General features: G+C 38.5%; 1 non-coding gene across 1 annotated transcript; it reads right to left on the minus strand.

Annotated features, from left to right (window-relative positions):
* Positions 1 to 3,247: 3,247 nt before the first annotated feature.
* On the minus strand, positions 3,248 to 3,320 carry trnae-uuc (transfer RNA glutamic acid (anticodon UUC)). Its single transcript has one exon. It is a non-coding gene; the product is annotated as a tRNA-Glu (tRNA).
* Between the last annotated feature and the right edge of the window lie 9,225 nt (positions 3,321 to 12,545).

Here is a 12,545-nt window from a genome sequence, read left to right on the forward strand (position 1 = left end):
TCATTCTGAGAGCAACATCTTTAGGAGCATTTAATTGTTGCTGGGGGAATTCTAATTAAATCAAATGTCCAGCTCCCATTTCTCTGATAACATTGGTGTATGCACTTTTAAAATCAAGGATTTTACTTTTCTAATTGTTTTTTTTTGAAGTTCTAAGCTTTTCATTTTGCTTAAGAGACATATTTTACTTCATGCATAACTTCCACTAGGGCTTTTAGAGTTCAAGTTTGAAATCATTTAACTTTTGCATCTTAATTTAAGAACGAAGCTGCACCGCTTTTGCACGCACCATTCAGTTTCATTGTCATAAACATTGTGTCACAGAGCAAATCCTTATTCAGAAATGTTTTGCTTTAAGTTTCAAAAGAGAAGCCCTCCAAATAAATAAAATGTTTCATACTTGATCACCTGAAGAATCAACCAGGGAGTGTGGATTTTAATTTGTGTTTTTCCACAACTAAGCATTTACATTCACCTGAAGGTCCACTCAAATTACTCAAAATCTGCTGAAACAGTTTGTTGTTTTCTTGCAGGCTGCCTCTGGAGGTGTTTAATGGTCTTATGATGACCTCCTGACCAGGCTAATTGTGTGCGGCAAAGGTTTGGTCTAAGACAAACATTACCCCCTGAGGAGTTTCCAGCTTTGACAAGCACAACTGGCCACATGTGCGGCATTTATTTCAATTTTCACTTATTGTTAATTCAGCCAAGAAATGTGAACAATTTGAAGAGCAACATTCCCAAGCTCCGATTTGGCAGAGACCTTGAAAGTGTGGAAATCAGCCTCCCCGAACATGTGGGCTCAGACTAGCCAGAAGAGTGTTTTTGTAACAATTTCTTCACTTAGCAACGTCTAGGACTTGGCCGATCCACGTCTTGAAGCACACTCACAGATGCAGAAAGGGAAGCTTCCCGGTCCATCATCAATCATGCTGCTCTGCGAAAAACAATTATGAGCGAGCGTGCACGGTTCAAACATGAAACAACAGTGAGAAGAACAGATGGACTGACCACTGGCCCTGTGGATGTTATCAGATCCTTTCACAAGAAACTAAAATGGAAGATGACAAGTCAGGGATCAAAAAGAACTCGTTTAAAGATCAAACACAATTACTGATAATTATTGACTTTTTTTCTTTTTTTTTTTCAAATTTCTCCAGTTCCATTACCTTCCTGTGCCATTAGTAATGCAAACATTCGTCTCTGAGGAATCGCCGACATTTAAGCTAAATTAAACATGCAAAAGTGAAGCACATTTGTAGGAAAAGAAAATACATCACCGGCAGTAAAATACTGTTTTCCCAAAGTTTGAGGCATTATATGTGCAGCAGCTAACCTGAAACCTGTTAACTCATGCAGTAATCACTACTGGATCCTTCAGAATGGCTCTTTATGGACATGTGCAGTACTTGTTGCACAGTACTTCAGTACTGCAGAATCAAAACTATGACATTTGGTTTAGGCTGTGAAGAATCCAGGGTAGGCTCTGTTTTCCTTAATGGGGATAAAACTTTGCAACTAAACCTGTCACAGCCTGTGTTGCTCAAATATCTGAAGATAAACATCAAACTTGCAACTTAAACTGCAATAAATGGAATGTCAATCATGAAACCAAGGAGAACAATACACACTTTCATTTGCATTTCAGAAATAAATCACATCATATTGACATTCTCTTTCTTTCTTTGGAAAATACACATCAGTGAACTTCATTAGTGACTTATATGTTTGTATCTAGTATGGTAGGAATGAATATTTGTTCAACAGGTTATAAAGTAATGAATAAAGGTGTGGAACTCTGACATGAGAATGTTGTCACACCCAAAGACTAATGCATTCATGTCAGTATTAACTTGTGTTCAGTCAGTAGGCTAACTGCTGTTAGCAAAAACTATACTTTCTGTTTTTATTTTTGCAGTCAAACATTGTAACAATATCTTCAGGTGTTTACGGTACTTTGTCCGTGTGTACAGTTGATTTAATGAAACAAAACGTCAGAAATGCTAATAAATAGACTTTGACTGGAGCTACCTTCACATTTACACCAAAAGCAGCCATGTCATATTTCAAAGTCGAAGCTGGTGAGAAAACCATTTTCAAAACTGTAGCAACCGGGAACTTACAACTGGAATTAGGAGTGCAGTGTGGTGCAATATTTCAAGCTGACGGTAGTCCTAATTCAGCTGCAGTAGGTCTCCACTTGTATGAACAAATGAAGGCAACTGTGGTCCATGTACAGGTTCTGATGAGAAGGCAACAGTACATTCACTCATCATGGCCATGAGTCCTCAACTATGCTTTTAACCGACTCGTTTTAACCTTTTTTTAGGGTGAAATGATACAACAAACGACTGCAATATGTTTCCAACAACTGAACAAGTTTGAATTTGAGTTTACTCTGGATTTTGTCTTAGTGGCTCAAATAAATGCTCCTCCATAAATGTTTGGGTAAATGTCCCTCAACAAGCTGCTTGCCACACAATTTTAGCACCCACCAGCAAACCACTAGTATAATTTCTTGCTGGATATTTGAACACACTTCTTGTCAGAATTGGTAATGATTTCAATTGGTTGATTTCCTAGCAATAATCCTCAAATGAAAAGGAACTGGAAAGATGCTCAGGAACAATCAATTCATCCAGAACAAGAAACTGTTTTAAAAAGACCAAAATATTAACACTTTTGTGTTCATAGTGAGTGGATTGAAAGCTCTAGTGCAGGGGTGTCAAACTCAATTTCACTGAGGGCCACTTCAGCATATTGGCCCCCCTCAACGGGCTACATTGACGGTACAGATCAGGAGTGCATCCCTGCTAAAACACACCCCAGACAAAAGGTTGACTTCCCTCATTCAGTTCTGTAAAGGCTTATAATGAGTCAATGGTCCAGGTGTGTTAGAGAAGGAATCCATCTAAAGTTGCAGATGGTAGCTCTGGAAAACTAGACTTGGGCACCCGTAGCATAAATGTATAAAAAATACAATGTTAAAAATAAATTAAACACCACCTCATATTGTTAAATAACAGATTTTATGTATTGAAGTTTTAAATATTGCATTTGAGTTTCCATGGCCTATAAAATGCTGGGGGGCTACGAGTTTGACACATGTGCATTACGCCATAGAACTGCCAATTGGTAATTGAAGTAAAGTAGCTTCGATTTCAAAGAAGCCGACATTGAACCATCACAAAAGAGGAAGGCTCTTGTTGTCTCACTGCACCCCAAGAGATGCATAACCTACAAAAACCATTTCTGTCTGGTTTCGAACCAGAGACCTTTTGCTTGAAAAGCAAATGTGATAACCACTACACTACAGGAACTGAACTTCTCTGCTTCGTTTCAGTTTGAGGTTCCAGCGCTGATGATGTGAGATGCAACATGAAAATTTCAACTGAGGCTTGCACTCAGATGCCTGGATTCAGAGTACAGACCATGACACCACAGAACCCTTGTTGACCTTTAGTAAACACCTGTGATGTATAGAACAAACTAAATCTGTTTCTGTCTGGTTTCGAACCAGAGACCTTTAGCATGTAAAGCCAACCTGATAACCACTACACTACAGAAACTCATGCTCTTTGCAGTGTTCCTGGTAGATGATCCACATTTTGTTAGAGACTGATGTCAACGATGGACATGGAACAATGTCAAATACTTATACCACAGATCCTCTCAGAGAGCACAGTAACTTGGTGAACAAACTGTCAGACTTATAATTGTGCCTGATTTAACATTAAAGTCCATAAACTAAGCCTGAAATCAAAAAATTGTATTGAAGATGCCATTAGCAGAGACAAATGGTTCTACAGAGACTTGGCTAAATGACTATAAAATAAAATCAGTACTTACAAATAAAAGATGGTTCAAAAATAAAATTAACATATTAAAATAAAAAATATCTGTGAAATACAATCAACACTTGAAAATTAAAAATGGTTCAAAAATAATATCAACACTTAAAAATACAAAATCTCTGGAAAATAAAATATTATGTATGTTGTTTTGGAAAACATTAGAATATAAGCACTTTTATCAAATCTTCAATGTGGTAAGATCATGTAAGTTCTTCGTAAATCCATGGAAACTCAACAGTTTGTAAGGTAGGTGAGTTAGCTCAGCAGGTTAGAGCACCGTGCTGGTAATGCTGAGGTCATCGGTTCAAACCCCATATGGGGCAATTCATGCACGTAAGGTCTTTCAGACAATCAACACTTCAAAATAAATAAGGGTTCAAAAATAAAACTACCACTTCACAATCAATAAGGTTTCAAAAATAAAATCAACACTTTACAATAAATAAGGTTTCAAAAATAAAATCTACACTTCAAAATTAAAAAGGTTTCAAAAATAAAATCACCACTTCAAAATAAATAAGGGTTCAAAAATAAAATCAACACTTTACAATTAAACAATGGTTCAAAAATAAAATCAACACTTCAAAATTAAAAATGGTTCAAAAATAAAATCAACACTTCAAAATGTATAATGGTAACTGTTTCTGTCTGTTCAGTCCATAAAATCAATACTTACAAATAAAAAATGGCTAGGGAGTGCATTACAAACCTTTTGTTGAAATGGCACATTAAATTCAAGTCTCCATTACAGACCAGAGAAAACTAAAGAGAATGTTGCATTTATCTTGAGGAAATAAATGACGATGCCAAAGTTAAATAGACTGTAACATGCGAAGTCCGCTGCTCAACCACTGCGGAATTAGAAAGAAACCGCTGGAAGTAACTCATCCAGCGGATTTAACAAATGGAGCCTTCTTGGTGCACCTTACCAAGGAGAGCGGCGCTCTGGAGGAGCTGCAGACGTAACATCTGTCCGTTTCGGAGAAGCGAAACCACACAAAAATAAAAAATAAAAAATAAATCCTGGTAGAAGCGCACACCGGACCGCACAGGGTAAAACACTCAGAGTTCAGTTGATCTGTTTGGACCAGACAGATCCAACTGACTGATGAATTAGCGCAGATTTTTCTGCAGATGGGAACCAGGAGGAAGTGCGTTCAGACCCCAGCGGGTGAAGTGATGCTAATTTAAGTGAAGTCGCTTAATTTAATTTATTAAAAGTTATTGGGGCCTCAGTCAGTGGTTTATATCACTACGAGAAAAATGTAGATACATGTATCTGCTTAATCTGTGATGGGATCTGGATTCACGGCGAATATTAACTAAACCGCATAAAATGCGACTAAATAGCCGATGTTAATATGATTGTAATTTCACGGATAAAAATAGTTCATGACCGATTTTTTTTTTTTTTTATGTTGTCGGTCAAGATAACAGAAAACAAAAAAAGTCTAGCGCGACCTGCCGCCCTGACACCAACTCACACACATCTTCATTCACAGTCTTACTTGTAAATCTATTTTTCTTTTCTTGGACGTTTTGATGTTAGCTTGTCGATGTCTCAGTTTTATTCGCTGGGAAAATCAATAAGCAGCTTGAGGTGACTCTGCTGCTCTCTAGTGGCGAGAAGCCGTAATGTTGGCTGGTAACAATCGGAATGCATTGTGGGAGATGTAGTTTGTAGTCAATTCGTGCTCAAACCTATTTTAAGTCAATCATCGGCCTATAAAATGCTGGGGTGGGCCACATAAAATGACATGGCGGGCCACATGTGGCCCACGGGCCTTGAGTTTGACACATGTGCTCTAGTGGTTCTGGTCTACGTTTTTTTTTTTTTTGTTTTTTTGTATAAAAATGCTCTTTCAATTCCATGATAATGGTTTTCCTGGGAGTGCTCATATTCTCCTCAGGACTAAGTCTCTAAAAAATTTGCAGGATCAACTACTCCTGGTTTTCTTCTTTGCCTTGCTGGAATGTTATATGGACAGTGGTTGAAACGTCCAGCATTGATGTTTGTTCACATCCTGTGACCTATGTGTCAGCTTACCAAAGAATAACTGAAACAATATTTGTAGCAACAGAAGAGAAGTTATACAGGGTACAACAGCAGTTAACCATCTGTGTCTGCTATCTTATAAAATTTTATGGAGTGAAGCTTATATGCCCTTAAAACTTCAGGACATCATCATAACCTTTCCCACATCCATTCTGCATGCATAATTGAAAGGAAACTTAATTCTAACCAAAATCAAAGTCTTACACTACGCAAATATTGGTCGCAGTCAATGTGTAATTATTGTATCACTATGTGAATAAACTTTTCAGAGACAGATATTTACAATGTGAACACAGTTTACCGAGTCCTTCCTCTATATGTGTGTTTTAACAGGGCAATGCTTTCAATAAGGCAATGGAGAAACGTAAAATGTCTCAAAGCAGTTTTTAAATTAACCATTGGTTACACTACATCTCTATAACAGATTAAATCTGCAATGTGGGGAAGCGAGGACAGAAACGTTACAACACATGTAAATACCACCAAGTGTTTGTATCGTCAATTTAAAGTTACTTTTACAGACACAGGTTGAGAGACAACCGTGTTCTGGAATAAATTGTGTTGGTAATGAGACAAAACATGCTGCTTATATTACCTGTACAGTGTCTGATTCTAGTTTCCATAGCTACACCACCACCTAAAACAGTTCCCCTGCCCCACCCAGGCCCAAACACTCTGGTTCTGTCGCACATAGGAGGTGGGAGGGTGGATGATGCAGAGCGGGAATCACTTCCCATCTAAGACTGTAATAAATCACAGACTACAAACTTTCTAAGTATCCCGCGTCAGGTTGGGGCGTGTCCAGTTTGGATTCTTCTCTACTGGCTCTGGCACTTTTTGTTGATACGTTACAAACTATATAACCCAGACTCGCACTTCTAAATGAAACCAAGCTGTCACCTTCCCTCATCGATTTTGCAGCATGAGGGAAATCTTTTTGAGGGGGCTTCCATTTGTGTCCCTCAGGAGATGCTACCAGCTCTCTGCCTTTTAGACGACAGCATCTTGAAATCTTTGCCTGTAATTCACTGTTTGACAGTTTTTGCTAATTTCGTACATGTGGGAAGTACAAAGAAAACAAGATGTCATTGATGTTGCCTGCCTTTCATTAGAGATCTGTTCCAGCAGCAGAAGCAAACGGTTCTGCTCTAAAGAAAACCGTCTAAATTACGAACATCCGTCAAAGTGTCATTTACGCCGTTAATGTCAGTTAATGACGGGAGCTGTGTGCTAAGAAAAGCTCTCCTTGTCTGCTCAGCTAAGACTCTGCTGAGTAATGACAAGTTATGCAGCCGTGCTCCGGTGTGTGTGCTCAACGAGCTCAACGACGAATAAAACGCTCGACAATTAGGGGGACTGATTGCAGCCGCAGACCTTGCCAAGCAGTAATTTCCATTGTTAATAACCAAAAGAAAACATTTATGTCTGATGCTGAAAATTGTTTTGCTTTTAGCTGCAGTGGCTGTCAGCCCATGTGAGGCATTTCATCATAATTAGCTGGAAAAACATCATATTTACAGAGCAGAGGTACGCACAACTGCAGTGACATATTTTTTCAATTAGGTAGCGTTTTATGACCCCCTTAGAAAAATATAAATCCTTGTAGCAAACCCAAACACATTCCACGTCAAACTGCAAACATATAGGACCAAATTCCAACTGTTGACATATTAGTGCACATACAGCCAGTCACACAGAACAGCAGAACACTGAACCTCATCGTCTCTTAATGTTCTTGAGAAACTACAGACGCTGTGGTGTTTTTCTTTAATTAGTCTTAGTCCGAATCTTTTCCATTCAGGTGCTGGTTCCCAGAGTTTCAACGATTTACAGTTAAGCCCAAAAGTATTCATATGTTCATTAAACCAAGAAGTTTGTCTATGATAAGAAGTGACACAGCAGGTTATTGTAAAACGAGGACATTCCTTCAAAGATTCTCAGAAGAAAGTAGGGCGCCTGGCTCGTCCGTGCAAGAATGATTTTACTTAGTCATTGGAAACATGGAGACTTGCAAGCATGGAAGGATCTGCAAGGACTATAACAAACACAGAAACACTTTAAAAAATACAACGTAAAGGTGGACGAGTTTGAGAGCCTGGGATAAAGAGAATGAGTGAGCAATTCACAAGATACAGTACAAAAGGGATGTAGGTGCAGGCAAAGGAAGAGGGCATATCTGACTGAAAGGCAACTACAAGAGTGAAAAAGTGGGTTTCCAAGTTAAGATCAGCCTTTCTCTGCAAAGACTAAATTGCAATGATTGTATCTCACTAAATTGTGACGAATCTCTGAAAACCTCTCTGAAACCAACCAAGTCAATTTATGTTTTAGCTGATTTTTTTTTTCTTTCAAGTTTACATCATTTATGTTAAGGCCCACTCTTAAAGACTGATTTTGGTTTCCAACGGTCAAATTATTATTAAGAGGGAATTATCATGTGCTCACCTGCTAACTGATTGTCCTATATTTCTTGACTCCATGTGGTGGGGCCAGGTGAAGGTGGCCTCGTTTTGCCTTTGGGAGAAGAACACTGAGATGTGAACAGGCTGATGGAGACATCCTCCTATCAATAAAATAGAAGAGCTTTTCTTGCAAATTGAGGTGCAATTTTCATGCTGAACTGTGACTTTTTCCATTTTCAGATGGCTCCTAACTCACTGTAGTTAACTGAACTAATTTTAACGTGGCAGCAAATGACAGCGGTGCTAAGAGGTTAAGCTTGCACGTGACGGACAAATTACGCTGACCTAATCTGTCACCTTTGAACTTTGTTCAAATGGTTACAGGTTCAGGATGTCAGGGCCCAGTCGAGGTCCCCCACCTGCACACAAGGACAGGATATCCTGCAGTGCAGCCATTAGCTGCGGCAGGCATCGTCACACGAGCAACATGACAGATGGTTTACTGAAACAGTATGAGTACCAATAACACAGAGTTGTGGCCTACAAACATTACACTTGTGTGTTATTATCCATTTACTGGTATTCTTTCTTATCTTAACTTCTTCAGAAGATTAATTTGAAGCCTGATAAGTCATTTTGCAACCTGAAGTGAAACGACTTCAATAACTTGCACAAATAGCTTGTAAAGACTTTCATGCTTCTTTTTCTCTTATTTGAATAATCTGCTTCAGTGGGAAAAATACAACTTCAATGTGAACGAACAGATATAGCTACCCACCTAAACGCAGCTTTGTACATAATGACTATCAGGATGTGTTCAGAGCAACGGTTTTTTATGATGATGATGAATACTTGGAAATAAAGATCATTGGAGGTGGGGTTTTTTTTTCCATATGAAAATAAATAAACAGTAAATTTTGTACAGGCTTTTTGATGTCATGCATTTTTCCTGATCATTACCTCTGAATATGACCTTTCTCCTTAACTCGTTCATAATCAGTTTCATTTTTACATTTCCACAATTTTAATTAACAGAAATTCAGTCTTTAATTCTCCAAATTTCTCCTTTGTCCCTCCTGCAATCCACACCTTCATCAAACAAAATAAATAAAAATTGTGTTGAGCGAGAGGAAAACACGCCACTGATGAGGTTCCACTTGAAGTTGCTTTTTTATCCTTATTCTGAGTCGCTCAGAACATCCTGATGCTAAGTCTTTTTGGCCTCAACCACTAGCAGCTGCCTTCTCCCTGTATCTCCCACAGGATCTGCAGCTTTCTTATTTCTATGAAATCATTCCAACAGGGTAGCTTTTAAAATATGTCATTTCACATTTTCCCTGTCGTCTGGGGTCAGATTGCACTCAGATGTTGATAATGGGTAAAAGAGGAGGGGATGTTAATATGCTGCCCCCTGCTGTTTGAGTTTAAAACTACTCGATAGATAAACACAGAGCTGGTAGCAATGCTGTCGAGTTGTTGGTGCTGACATTTTCTGATAAAGGTGATCAGCTAAAATGAGACTTTAGTGGTTTTCCTCTTAAATTCCTATTCCTTAAGAACTTTATGGTAAAGAAAGTCAAAGATTGAAGGTGTGGGTGAAGCTTTAACGATTTACTCAAGAAATGCACAGTACAAACATTGAGTTTGGTCTCTGAAGTTCTTCAATCTTTCCACTGTGATAGCCTTCAATCTGTGGTAAAGGCTGCCCTCAGCTGTTGAATTTGCACTTTCTGGATTTGCCTCACAGTCATCAATCTATCATCTTCTGCAGAAAGGGTGTATTTTTAGAGTAACTTAAAAAAAGAATCAGTCAGTACTTTTGTGTATTAAAAAATATATAATAAATACATTATAAATAAACATCTTCCTTTTTGCCTTGACGTGACCCTGATCAAAGCCATTTTCTTTCTCATCACATCAACAATGGAGTTTCTTTGCATCACTTATGGAAGATGCAGCACTAGGATGCAATCTTCAAAGGAAATGTTAGATACTAGATCCTAAACATTGTTGCAAACCAAATTAAAGCTCTTTTTGATATTTCCAGAGGTAAAGAACTCTTTCAGCAATTACTCCCTGCCAAGTTACAGACATGACCTTAAGTCTACTTTCCTTGGACCTCAATCATCTCTAGCATCTGTGGGAAGCTGGGAAAATGGCTAAAATATCAGAAATAATGTAAAGACGACAATTCAGCATGGGAAATAACTGGCTTACTTGTCGAATTTGTGGGAAAAAAATTAAGACGGCATAATGATGGACACCTCAAGAGATTAATTTTCTATTGTGACTTTCAGAAAGTACATATAGGATTAATGCCAGAGACCCAATGAGTTTAATAAAGTGTAACATGAACACTTTTGACTTATGTGAAGACAATGTTGTATTTGAAACATAATATTTCTTGGAGACCTGCATCGTTGACGCTCTGCAAATTGCACCTTTTTTCCATTTGACGGTAAATCTTAATGCGCTGACAACAAATTGCAGCAATGAATGAAGCATAAACGTCTCGGCTCTCAGCAGCTTGTACGTGTGCAACACAGCATCTGAGGAGAGATGTTGGTTGCCGAAGCCTCTCCATGTAGCCTTCAGGAACAAACAGAGTTAAAACACAGCTGTGGACGTTCACCCCTTCGACGGGCCACATCGCCACGATGGAGGCTGCAGCATCCGTCTGCCTGAGGGGTCCAAACCCCGCGCCGTGTCCCCGCCTCATGCCGTGCACTTTATTTACTCTCTGGTCACATGTTCCCTGCTCAGACGGAGGCTCTGGCAGAAGCAGTTGGCTTCCCTCCGCGTCCTCTCTGTCCATGTGCAGATGTTGCAGATGTTTATTTGTATTTAGAGGGCCTTTGTTTTCCTCAGTTGCATCAGTAAGCTGCTCCTTGACCGGCAGGGTCACATGCCTTCGTGCCGGTCTCTTTCCAGCAGTCAGACAGCTGAGACTTCATATGCTCAGACTCTGAACTCATCAGTGTACAAAGCATCTACATTTTTTTATGTGTCTACTCCTTGTTGTTCTGTAATGAAGTTGAACCACTGTATGACTTTAAATGTTTCCTAAAGTGAAACTAGTTAAACAGTAAATATGGTAAAACAGACATTGCTGAATGTCTGTGTTCTTCGAATAAGTCTTTGGTTACCATAATATAAACCTGGACTTTTTATAATAAGCTTGACAGAACAACTTTTACTGTTATTTACTATTTAATTCTCATCACTTGATGTGAATGATAACATAGCTACAACATGTGTGGTGGTTTCAAACTATTGTATCTGCTCTAGTGTTATGGAAATATCTCCTGCTAACACAACTTGATGTCCCTCATGGGTTTTCTGGACAGTCAACACATCTGAAATAAAGTCCAACTTTGTGTAATAAAGAAGTGTAATTGTTATTTTTTTTTATCATGAAAGTTTAGCCATATTGATCCTTGTACTAATTTTATTTTTCACAAATAGGTTTTGGTGAAACTGGAGCCACTCTGAAAGAACTTCAAATTCAGAATCAGTCGATTTTCTCAAAAATAATATGTTGATACTCTTGTTGGGGGGCATTCCCATGTATCCCCTCCTTCCCAAGTTTCAGGTTGTTAGGCATGACTGTACTCAGTTTAGAGTAATCAAGATTACATTTGTCATGGCATGTGATGTTGAATAGACTCAATGGGAGATGGGCACAATCATGCAAAGTAGGAACATTTATAAACAAATCCAGAAATTGAGAACTTATTGACTGCAAACGTTGGGATCAGGTCGGGGTCTGGAAGATGAATCCAGCACTCAAAGGCTTAAAATATGAACATTGATTGCTGGTGGAAGAAACAGGTCAGTATGCTTACTCAAATGTATAAAAGCTGTGTGACTATCTGGAGCTGAAACCCTGGCAGCAAAGGAACTGAATAAACAACAGACATACGGTAAAGGTAACCAAACACTGATGAGATAGTTAAAGATTGAGGCTCTGAATGTGTAATGAGAGAAACACAGACTTTAAGTACTGAAGACTGTAATTACTGAGTGTGAACAGGTGTTCTGATTGGAGATGAGAGAAATGTTTGGAAAGGTAAAGGTTGAAATAAATAAGGAGATGGCCAACTCTGTGACTAAAAATGCTTAAAACACAGAGAAAAGAAGCAGAAATTTAAAAAATAATAATGTATTCAACAAGATGTCAATGTTTCCCTCCCAACTGAACTCACAAATCAGCTGAAATCTAATATCTGCATT

This window comes from Poecilia mexicana, unplaced genomic scaffold (assembly GCF_051168715.1).
Source record: "Poecilia mexicana isolate PSO_F unplaced genomic scaffold, ASM5116871v1 scaffold_22, whole genome shotgun sequence".
NCBI classification, from domain to species: Eukaryota; Metazoa; Chordata; class Actinopteri; order Cyprinodontiformes; family Poeciliidae; genus Poecilia; species Poecilia mexicana.